The sequence below is a fragment of the Heterocephalus glaber genome, unplaced genomic scaffold, assembly GCF_053883595.1.
Source record: "Heterocephalus glaber isolate CG9 unplaced genomic scaffold, H.glaber_assembly_v1.0 deba00001577, whole genome shotgun sequence".
Lineage (NCBI taxonomy): Eukaryota > Metazoa > Chordata > Mammalia > Rodentia > Bathyergidae > Heterocephalus > Heterocephalus glaber.
In genome coordinates this window covers 10,506,733-10,519,094 of record NW_028258358.1, presented here as the reverse complement: position 1 = coordinate 10,519,094, position 12,362 = coordinate 10,506,733, and the positions used below count along the sequence as shown (strand labels likewise).

The 12,362-nt window shown below is 36.2% G+C and overlaps 1 long non-coding RNA gene across 3 annotated transcripts in view; it reads left to right on the top strand.

Annotated features, from left to right (window-relative positions):
- The window catches only part of LOC106009416 (uncharacterized), a 259,976-nt gene that overhangs the window by 130,500 nt on the left and 117,114 nt on the right, over positions 1–12,362 (top strand). The window lies entirely within an intron of this gene.

Sequence of the window (12,362 nt, the reverse complement as noted above, 5' to 3'; positions counted from 1 at the left end):
ATTTAAGCAGGTTCAAATTATCATAACTTGAGCTTTTATAAAATGTCAAAAAAGAGAAAAGGCTGTTGTTATTTGGTGTTGGATTATTAACCTCATTCTTCAGAAATGCCTCATAAATAAATTTATTAAAGTAATAAGGATATAATATCTTTTTCTTCTTACTAACAGCTCTGCTTTGATATTAATAACTTAATGATGATTTTTAATTCAAACCAACAAATACTTGATGAGAAACTATTATGCTTCCAACACTGTATTAGGTGCTTTGAGGTATATTTGAGGTATATATAGATAAGATATGGTTTCTGCAATCAAGTACTTTACATTCTAGTGGGGGAAACAGACCTAAGTAATTAATTCTAATTCAAGGTACAAATTGTTTATTGAGGTAAAAAAAAAGGTCAAGATGAAGAGTTTTCTGACAGGCAGCATGGGTTGATGGTATAGTTCTGCATAGGAAAATCTTGGTCAGCTTCTTAGTTCAGGTGGGATTTGAAGTGAGTCTTGAAGGAAGTTTAGAACTGTGACAGGTTGATGTGGATGAAAATGGTGATCTAAGATATGGCAATGGCTGCCATAGAGGCAAAATTAACAATTTGGAATATTTAGGAAGCTACTACAATATATTTTTAATTTTAATCAGTGTGGAGATACCTCAAAGAACTAGGGCTGGAGGTCCTATTTGACCCAGCTATTCCCCTGCTGGGTATCTTCCCCAAAGAATTAAAAGAATCATACCACAGCGATATATGTGCATCTATGTTTATAGCGGCACAGTTTGTAATAGCTAAAATTTGGAAACAGCCCAAGTGCCCATCAACTGGAAACTGGATAAAGAAGATGTGGGTTTTTTTTTTTTTTATAAAATGGAGTACTACTCAACCATAAAGAATGAGAAACTAGAGTCATTTATAGCTAAATGGATGCACATTGAGGCCATACTCTTAAGTGAAATAAATAGGACACACATGTGTAAATACAGAATAGTTTCTCTACTGTGAGAAACTGAAAGTGTAAATAAGGATAAAAATGATTAAAATGAATAATTGATAATTTGAAATAAGAAAAGGTCCAAAGGTGTAGGGGTGGCAGGAGGGAAAGGGGAAAGGGAAGAAGGGAAAGGAAAAATTATGAGAAAGAAAAAAAAATGGAAACAAAGTCTTTGTAAATAGGGAAGGGTGGTGGGGATGAACGGTGCATAGGTAATGGGGAAAAAATAAGAACTAAGATACATCATATTCGGGTACAAACACCCAATGATGAATGTAAATGTATTGTATACCTAAAATATACCAATTAATATATAAATACAAAGAAAAGAAAAAAAAATATGGTGGGGGGGATGTAAGTAGCCAATATGATTTAACAAATTGTGAAGGGTCTTGAGTGAAGTGCATGGCACTGAAGAATCTGTAAGATAAAAATTATTTTTAGAAAAATAATTCTAGTACAGGGCAGGAAAATAAATAGGAGGAAGGAAACTCTGGCAGTGGATAAACCCATTGGAAGCTGTGTCATATTTATTTCCAAAGTAATCAGGACCTTACTGAGGGGAGAATTATAACATTGGTGTATGAGTTCTGAAAGTAAAGAGAGTAAGATTGGATGAAGATCCTGGCTGCAGACTGAGGTTTCGAAGTACTGAGGCTCTTCCTCAGGGTTGAAGTCTTTTGCAGATGGCTGAAAAAGAGGGAGTTGAAAGCTCAAAGCTTCTCACCTCTATTTTCTCTGTTGAGAAGACAGAGTTAAACTGTGGTAACCTGTGGATTCTTAGGAGAATAACAGATTGAGTAGGTCTTTCTGAAGGATAGAAATAATCAAGACAGAGAACACATAATGGTACCAAGGTCTGTCATCATGTTGGCTTCTATTGTCTTATCTGTATATTTTTTTTCTTTTGTGCTGTGGCACACTGAACATTTGAAAGAATTTCCTATTGGAGAGTCAAATGGCTTAGCTGTCACATATAGACACAAGTCTTAGCCCTTGAGTTCTCCATTGTTGTCAGCGTTGTTGGCATTTTTAGCTTTGCATGTTGGATGTTGCCCACTTCAAGATCACCATTCACATAGATCATCATCTTGACAGTCCTCCTGGAGTTGTGCAGTATGCTAACCTGAGAGCAGGGAAGAATATAAAAGAAGAGGCCCACTGAAGGAGGTTCCTGCCCCAGGATGATGAGGGCTTCTTACTCAGCTTTTATTCTTCAAATGAGTACAGAAGGATCCTCTCTCTTACTGAGGCTTTAAGTCTCACTGCAATAAGAAACAGATTTCTCTCAGCTTGTGGTGAATGCTGCATTGAGTCCTGGGTGTAGATAATGGCTTATGTCTTCTGCCTCCCCTGAAGGTAGCTCACCTTTGGTCTCTGAAAAGGAAGGAAAGCATTCCACAATATTTTTCTTTCAACAGAAAAAACATCATACAATTAAAAAATGCTGCTGAAGCAATTTGAGGGACTTTCATAGAGCTAACTCTTCTTGGACACACATTTTCTCTACTTACTACATTTCCTGGACCACTTGCCTATTAATTGCACTGCTCCTGCCAAGCCCACAACTTATTTTAATACAACTGTCTCAGGAAGTGGCAAAGCATAGCCAAAAAAAAGGGGGGAGGATTTTTCCAGGGAAAAACGCCTGATCCAACCAGGTTATGAGTCTTTCCAAGCCTTGATTTTTTTCTACTGTAAACAGTATCTCTGTTAATACTTGCTTTATAAATTCAGTGTGAGGAGTAAATGGTATTTTCTATGTACAATCTACTGGTCATAGATTAAAAACCATTTAACAAGTGTTAGCTCCATTTCTCTACTCTCACACATTGTTGCTCTTTATTGGTCAAGAAAAGGTTTGACAAAATCAAAATGGTAGACCATCTTGTGGATTTAATTGGAGCATATTGACAGGGAAAGGGCAAAGTAAGGAATCACCTTTCTTGACTTTATCTCATAATCTGAATACTTTTAATTTAGTTTAGAACTCTTGAATTGAATACCTTAAAGAAATCCCTGTACACTGGAGAAACTCTCTGACTAATCTGGTGGGATTTCCATTCCGCACCTTTTTTTTTTTTTACTTCTTTCATATTCAGTATAGTTAAAACTTCCTTTTTGCATGTGGTTCTCCTTATAAGTATTCACATTGGTGAATTACAGTAATACCTCAGTTCATGAACACTTCTTTTCACAAACAATCTGCTTCATGAACAGCAGTGTGCGGCAAGATTTACTTCCATTCACAAACTCCACATCAGGTGATGAACACAACTGCGGCCATCTTCTTCACAGGAACATGAACATGGCCATCTTTCCTAGTATCATGAAGCAAATTAAGTTGTGAACCTAGGTGCCACTGTATTTCAAATTTTACAAAGTCTATCCTAGAAGACCTTAGGGTTTCTTTCACTGGCAATAAATAGCAGGAGAAACAATGACAGATATACTTGAAACTTACTACACTTTATGAGGTATAATTTTTATATAATATAATTGTATGATTTTGGATTTTACTTTTAGGATCTGAAATTTGAAGCTGTTAAAAAATTTAAATTTGTGCTCAGAATCATGACAATATCTTAGAAATTTCTGGTAGAAAGATTCAAAGAAAACAGAACTCAGGTATTTCTATACCATGGTTTAGAATGGTGCTTGATGTATCATTGTTTGCTTTTTTGTATAGGGACTTTATTACTTGACTCTTGGTAAACAATATTTTCCTTCAAAATATCCAGAGCAACATCTTCATGGTCAACTCAAACTAGGTCTGTATGGCAAAGACAGTGAGGAGCTCCAACATTTCAGTATACCAAAATAGTGTGTGTGACTTATACCTATATTATCACCTTAAATCACTAGTCTACAGTGGAGTATTAATAGTGAAGGATCTAGGTATTATTATCATAAGTACTGCAAATTTTTTTAGGGAAAATACCATAGACTATTATATTGATAGTACTCATAAATCCTTGTTTCCTTCTCCAAGGGAAAATTCTGTGATCCAAAAGTTCAGCCATCTATTCTAGTGAGTCAAAATGCTGCAATAGAACTACTAGATCTAGTCTTTCTACCACACCATGTTCAACTTTTAGGTACATAGCATCAAAGTCAGATCAAACTGGAAATAGGATTTAAAGTTGACAAGAGGATTGTGCAGTTTCAAACCTATAATAAATACTAAGATCAATTTTATATTTGAGATTTATTTTTTCCCTGTCCTATTATCTTATGTCATTTCATTGTAGTGTAATCATAACTGTGGAAACATGGCAAATCTTCAAAAAACACTGGTGATTCTGTGTTTACAGACAAATCTAAAAATTGGATTTGGCTTAAGCCTTCTAAATCAAACTAATTCCCTTTCTCAGGTTTATGCTCCAAGGCTAACATAATATATGGAGCTCACAAAATAGCTTTAGTATTATATTTAAGATGAATGGTTTATTCAGATTTAAACAGCAAAAAGTTAGTAAAACCTTTAGCTATGTGAAAGTGAAATTTAATTCAATATAATGGAAATATATTATGATCCATCAAATAATTTTGTCAACTTCAAAATTTTAAAAAATTGTATTCATGCATAAAGTTCAGGATAGTAGCTGTTAATAATTGTTCTCTTTTAAAGTAAATGGTTGCCTTGTAAAGAATCATACAAATCAAATAAAACAGAAGGAAAAATCTTAAACCAGAAGTTCATACTGGCAAGTGTTTAGGATCATAAAATTATATCAGTTGACATATGAGACTTTCTAAAAATACATTCTCAGTGTTTCTCCCTGAATTTATATTAAATATGGGATTGTAAAAGAGCAGCACATAAAGATGGGAAAATATGATAATACCTATATTGTTTTCCTAAGTATATTGTTGAGGAATGATTAGGAATCTTTACAATGATCTGATGGAATCATAAGATTAGGCTTTGAAATCTGCCTGCTATTTCTTTCCTACATCAGTGCATACCATACTATTTGTTCTGCAGAAGCTTGAGTCTGGTAACATAACAAATTGTGCACTTCAAGAACTGGAATTGCTGCTCCCAGCACAGAGTAGGCTTCCAGGTCAACATGCCACAGCTCACAGTGCAGTGTAGGAGGCTTCCAGGCCAACCTACCCCCACTCCCAGCACAGAGGAGGCTTCCGGGTTGATGTGCCACATCTCACAGTGCAGAGTAGGAGGGTTCTGGGCCAACCTACCCCTGCTCCAAGCTCAGAGGACCTGAGCTGTGCTGGCACCAGCAGGACAGCCTAAATGAAAAGACATGTAAACAAGCCTCAGAACCAAACTTCCAGATCACCAACAGCAACCCCAAAGGAAAACGAGATGGAAAACTCTGATACTCAGCCACCTGGACTCCCTGAAATAGCAATAAAACAGGATCTGGAAAAAATGAAATCAGAAATAATTTCTCACATAATAGCAGAGATCGTGTCCATAGTGCAAGACATGATTAATGAATCTAGAGAAGACACAGATTAAAAAAAAATAGAGAAGCTGAGGAACATTGATGGAATCCTAACAGAGGAAACAAATGGAATCCATAAATCAGATTCAAATAGATGTCCAAGAGACTAAAAACTCCACTGAAAGTCTATGCAGCAGAATGAGCCAATGTAAAGACAGAATTTCTGATATAGAAGATAAGATTGAAATTAGTGATGAAGAAAAGAAAAATTGCTATAAAATTGTAAAGGACCATGAGAAATCATTCCAGCAGCCACTAAATGATGCAAAGAAGAATAACATAAGACTGATTGGAGTCAATGAAGAAACAGGAGAGAGTGCAGATGACATAAAAAAAAAACTGTTCACAGAAGTGATGGAAGAAAACTTCCCAAGCAGGGGAAAAGAACTTGACATACAGATAGTGAGGCATATAGGACTCCAATAAGCCTTGATCAAAAAAAAAATGTACACATAGGCATATAATAGTTAAGATGCCTGAAACCCAATAGAAGAACAAAGTTCTACAAGCAGTTAGAGAAAAGAAACGAATCGCATACAAAGGAAAGGCCATCAGAATCACAGCAGACTTCTCAACACAAACCCTTAAGGCAAGAAGAGCTTGGAGTGACATATTTCAAGCCCTAAAGGAAAACAGCCTCCAACCCAGATTGAAGTACCCTGCACAACTATCTTTCAAAATTGATGGAGAATTAAGATACTTTGATGACAAAGAGCACCTTAGGAACTTTATGAATACCAAATCAGCACTCCAAAAAATTTTAGACAATATCTTAGGAAAAGGCAATGAGGATCACAACTCCAGGAAGCCCAGCAGAATGAATCCACCACCTGTGACAAGAAATTAAAAGCAAAGGGGGAGAATGCAACAAAAAGAAAAAGTCATGACAATGATAAGTCAATATGTATCAGTTATAACCATCAATATTAATGGTCTCAACTCACTAATCAAAAGAAATAGACAGGAAGAATGGGTCAAGAGGCAAAATCCAACAATATTCTGCATACAAGAAACACACTCAATTCAAAAAGAAACCATAGACTGAAAGTTAAAGGGTGGCAAACAATACTCCATGAGACGGGAACCCAAAAACAATCAGGAGTAGCTATCCTCTTTGCAGATCATGTGGATTTCAAACCAACACAAATTAAGAGAGACAAAGAAGGACACTACATCCTTGTAAAGTGAACAATCCAAGGGGAAAATATGGCAATCCTAAGTATCTATGCACCAAACATTAGTGTGCTCAACTATGTGTAACAAATACTAACGGACATGAAAAATCATATAAGCACTAATACAATAGTAGTGGGGGAACTCAATACCCCACTGTCACAGATAGATAGATTAACTAGACAAAAAATAAGCAACAAAATACTAGAACTCAATCAACCTCTTGAACAAATGAACTGAACAGATGTTTACAGAGTGTTCCACCCCACAAAATCAGAATACACATTCTTTTCAGCTGCACATGGGTCGTTCTCCAAAATAAACCACATACTCGCTCATACAACATATTTAGGTAAGTGCAAAGGAATTGAAGTTATCTCCTGTATCTTATCAGACCATAGTGCAATGAAAGTAGAGATAAATAGCAAAAGAAACTGCAAAAATTTCATAAACACATGGAAAGTGAACAATACACTCTGAATAACCAATGGGTCACAGAGGAAATTCAAGAAGAAATCAGACAGTTCATTCAATTAAATGACAATACAACATATTGGAATCTATGGGACACAATGAAAGCAGTCTTATGAGGGAAATTCATAGTAGTGAATACTCATATTAGGAAAACAGAGTAAGCCCAATTAAACAGCCTGATGCTGAACCTCAAGTTTCTAGCAAAAGAAGAGCAGGACAAAGGGAGGAAATTGTAAAGATCAGAGCAGAAATCAATTCAATGGAGACTAAGAGAATGATACAAAAAATCAATGAAGCCAAGAGTTGATTCTTCGAAAGAATAAACAAAATCAACAAACCCTTAGCCACCCTTATCAGGAAAAGAAAAGAAAAGCCCCAAATCCATGCAATTAGGAATAAAAAGGATGAAATTACAATGGACTCAGCAGAAATCCAGAGGATCATCAATACCTGCTTCAAGAACTTATATGCCAATAAGATGGAAAACACAGAAGAAATGGACAGATTCCTAGATAAATATGAATTACCCAAGTTGAACGAAGAAGACCTAAAAATTCTAAACAACTCAATATCAATCAATGAAATTGAAAACATAATTAAAAACTAAGAAAACCAACTAAGAAAAGCCCGGGTCCTGATGACTTCACCACTGAATTCTACAAGACATTTAGAGAGGACCTACTGCCACTCCTGTTTTAACTCTTCAATGAAATTGAAAGGGAAGCAATACTCCCAAATTCATTCCTGGAAGCAAGCATCACCTTGATCCCCAAAGCAGAGAAAAGCCCAACCAAAAAAGAGAAATATATGCCAATCTCACTAATGAACATAGTGACAAAAATCCTTAGTAAGGTATTGCCAAATAGAATGGAGAAGATCATCAAGAAGATCATACACCCAGACCAAGTGGGATATATCCCAGGGTTGCAGAGATGGTTCAACATAAGCAAATCAATTAATGTAATACACTATATCAATAGAGTCATGGAAAAAAAACCATATGATCATCTCAATAGATGCAGAAAAAGCATTCCACAAAATCCAACATGGATTCATGATAAAAGTCTCTACAGAAAATTGGAATAGATGGTCTTGACCTCAATCTGATAAACGCTTAATATGAAAAACCAACAGCCAATATCATTTCATACTAAATGGTCAAAAACTGAAATCCTTCACACTAAAATCAGGAATAAGACAAGGATGTCCACTATCACTACTCCTGTTCAATATAGTTTTGGAAACATTACACACTGCAATTAGACAAGAGAAAGAAATAAAAGGAATAAAAATAGGAAATGAAGAAGTCAAATTGTCATTATATGCAGATGACATGATACTCTCCATAGAAGAACCCAAGAACACCACCAAAAGTCTTCTAGACTTAATAACCAAATTCAGTAAAGTAGGTGGATACAAGGTCAACACACAAAAATCAATAGCTTTCCTCTACATGAACAACAGACTCACTGAGAAAGAAATAGAGCAAATAATTCCTTTCAAAATAGCATCTAAAAAACTGAAATACCTAGGAATCAACCTAATGAAAGAAATCAAAGACCTCTTCTCTGAAAACTATGGCACTCTGGAAAGAGAGATTGACAATGATATCAGAAAATGGACAGACATCTCCTGCTCCTGGGTAAGAAGGATTAATATAGTGGAAATGGCCATACTTCCAAAACTGCTATATAGATTTAATGCAATTCCAATTGAGATCCCAGCAGCATACTTCATAGACGTCGACAAAACAATCCAAAAATTCATTTGGAACAAGAAGAGACCCAGAATAGCAAAAGCAATTCTAGGTAACAGAGACATGGCAGGGGGTATCACAATCCCCAACCTGGAACTATACTACAAAGCTACTGTGATAAAAACAGCATGGTACTGGCAAAGAAACAGATTGGAGTACCAGTGGAACAGATTAAAAGATGCAGAAACAACTCCAGACACACTCAGCCACCTCATCTTTGACAAAGAATCCAAACACCCTCACTGAAGAAAAGATATCCTTTTTAATAAATAGTCCTGGAAAAATTGGGTTTCAACTTGCCAAAGAGTAAAACTGGACCTATATCTCTCACCATGCACTAAACTGAAATCAAAATGGATTAAAGATCAAAATATTAAAACAGAAACACTAAACTAGCTGCAAGAGAGCTTAAGAAGAACTCTTGAAGACATTGATGTAGGAAAAGATTTTATGAACAAAACCTCAGTTGCCTGTGAACTAGCACAAAAAATCAACAAGTGGGATCTCTTCTTGCTAAAAAGCTTCTCACAGGAAGAAAAATCACCAACAGTGTGAAGAGACAACCCGCAATGTGGGAAGAAGTTTTCACCAGCTGTCCCTCAGACAAAGGTCTACTATCTCAAATCCATAAAGAACTTAAAACAATCAGGCCTCCCAAATTTAAAGACCCAATCCAAAACTGGGCATCTGAAATTAACAGATATTTCTCAGACATAGAAGTAGAAATAGCAAATAAACATATGAAAAAATGTTCAACATCACTGGTCATTGGAGAGATGCAAATGAAAACAAAGCTGAGATTCCACCTCACCCAGAAAGAATGGCTGCTATCATGAAATCAACCAATAACAAATGCTGGCGGGGCTGTGGGGAAAGAGGAACCCTGCTCCACTGCTGGTGGGAGTGTAGACTGGTGCAACCACTGTGGAAATCAGTATGGAGATATGTCAAAGAACTAGGACTGGAAGTCCCATTTGTCCCAGCTATTCCCCTGCTGGGTATCTTCCCCAAAGAATTAAAAAAATCATACCACAGAAATATATGCACACCCATGTTCATAGCAGCACAATTTGTAATAGCTAAAACTTGGACACAGCACAAATTCCCATCACCTGGAGAGTGGATAAAGAAAAATTTTTTTTTAAATAAAATGGAGTACTACTCAGCCATAAAAAATGAGAAATTAGAGACATTTATTGCTAAATGGATGCACATTGAGGTGATACTTTTAAGTGAGATAAATAGGACGGACATACATGAATAAATACTGAATAGTTTCTCTAGTGTGAGCAACTGAAAATGTAACTAAGGAGTAAAAGGTATAATAGATAATGTGAAATAGGAAGAAAGGGGGCAAAGGGTAAGGGGGAGTGGGAAGGGTAGGGGAAAGGAAAGAAGGGAATGGAATTAATATGAGATAATGAAAAAATGCATGCAAAGTCTTTGTAAATAGGGAGGGATAGAGGGGTTGAAGGGAGGGCAGGGAAAGGCAGTAAAAATAAGAACCCAGAGAGATTTGTAAACATACAAATTTCCAATGATGAATGTCATTATATTGTATAAATGTACAAATAAAATTAAATTAAAGAAAAGAACTGGAATTGCTGACAAGATATACCATATCTAAAGGGGCAATTAGAACATCTCCAAAAGTGAACTATGGCTCCAGAACGGAAGTGCACACCAGCCTATGTTTTAGGCCAAGGTAAAGTAATTCAATTTCAGCCACCATTCACTGATAAGCTCAGATGCTGGGATCTGATCTGAATCTTGTGACTTTATGTGTGGAATCTATTCCTGGTATAGTGATGCTAGAATTTTTAATGTGTAGCTAATGTGGCATCTGAATGTATTATAAAACTAAAAACTAAGAACTCAAAACCTTGATAATGAATTGATTTTCTATATCATTAACCCCAAACATGATGGCATATAGTGGGTATTTGATAATTATTTCTCTAAATCAAACTGAATTTGGTGTTTGGAGATTCTACAGTGTGTATTGTGAAATAGAGGAAATACAGATTCAGATCAAGGATATTAAAATTAAAATGTTAATTATAGTCCCTCAGAAAAGGTTCTTTTAGTACATTATGATTGCTATTCTTAACATAGACACAAGGTGTGGGCAGTGCTGTTTGTCTTTTGTCTATTGTTGAACCTCAAAGAATGAAGTCAGTAGGGTTGAAGTGCTAGTTCAATGTCACAGCTGAGAGGAGCTTGGAAAAACCATTAACTACTCATGAATTCCTCTGCTGTCTAATCAAAGGACAGAATTCCTCTGCTTTCTCTAAGTCCCCTATAGCAACAAGTATCATTAGCATCTTCTGTTGCCCCTGCACAAAGCCTCCCTCTAATCAGCCTGGCCTCATACTGAGCTCAGCCCACCCTAAAGGATTCCATTCCTTCAATTTCTACTTCTGGTTTTACTTCTCTCTCCTACAGTCCAGAATTTTTTTGCAGCCTTCAAAGCCAAGCTTTATGTTTCCTGAAGGGTGACTCTGTAGTTCTAATGGCAGAATTCTGAACACTTAGTGGTTGTCTCAAGGTGCTGAGCACCTTTTTTTCCCAACAATGTTTGGGAAATTTATCTTACATCTTTTGTATTCTCACAGCCTAGAGAACTTGGTGAGAGCTCAGTAAATATCAGTCTGATTGCTCTTAATATTGGGTAACATAATCTGTGCTCTTAATACTGGATAACATATGCTGCACATTTTAATTATAATACTGTGGTCTACAGTGGGAGCTCCAAGGCTTAGGTGATATGTAGTGTCAGAAATTTTATTAAGACCTATGTATTCCTTGAGTATTCCTTTGTACAAACAATATAAAATAGGACATATGGTTATATATTGTTAATCCTCATTGCTACGAGAGTTGGAACACACAATCTCTAAGTGCCTTTCCATGTTTCTGAGTGTCTAATTATAGGATAGTCTGTACATCATTCATAGGACACAGTGCAAAACTCACCCTGGATGATTAAATGATTCTGGGAGTAGTGTTTATGTTGTTTTATTAATGATATGGAAGGCCTGGGTTGGAAGATAGAATCTAGAGACCAGGGTAGGTTCATAGAAGAATCACTGAAACTTGTAGAACAGGCCTGGAAGAAGGGTTGAGATTCCAAGTTAACAGGGGACCTACCAGAAGAAGATCTCCTGATTTTAAAAAGCGCAAGTATCAGGTAGCAGGTCCCTCATAAAATGGGCTGGAGCTTGGGGCAGATTTATGAATGTGACATGATGCATATGGAGGATACAAGAGGAAAAGTTGGGAATCATTTAGTGAAATGAGTGAACATGGAAATAAATTGTGAGATTCAATTCTTTATTACATTCTATGGTGAAAGCCAGACCTGTAGCAATTCTGAGCAGAGGTAGAGACAAAGCACTGCTAGTTTGGGGCTTTTTGTGAGTACCAGATGACCATCCTAGAATGAGAAACTGATCTAGCTGAATCTCTAAGGTGTTAGTAACCTCACTCTGAAGGTT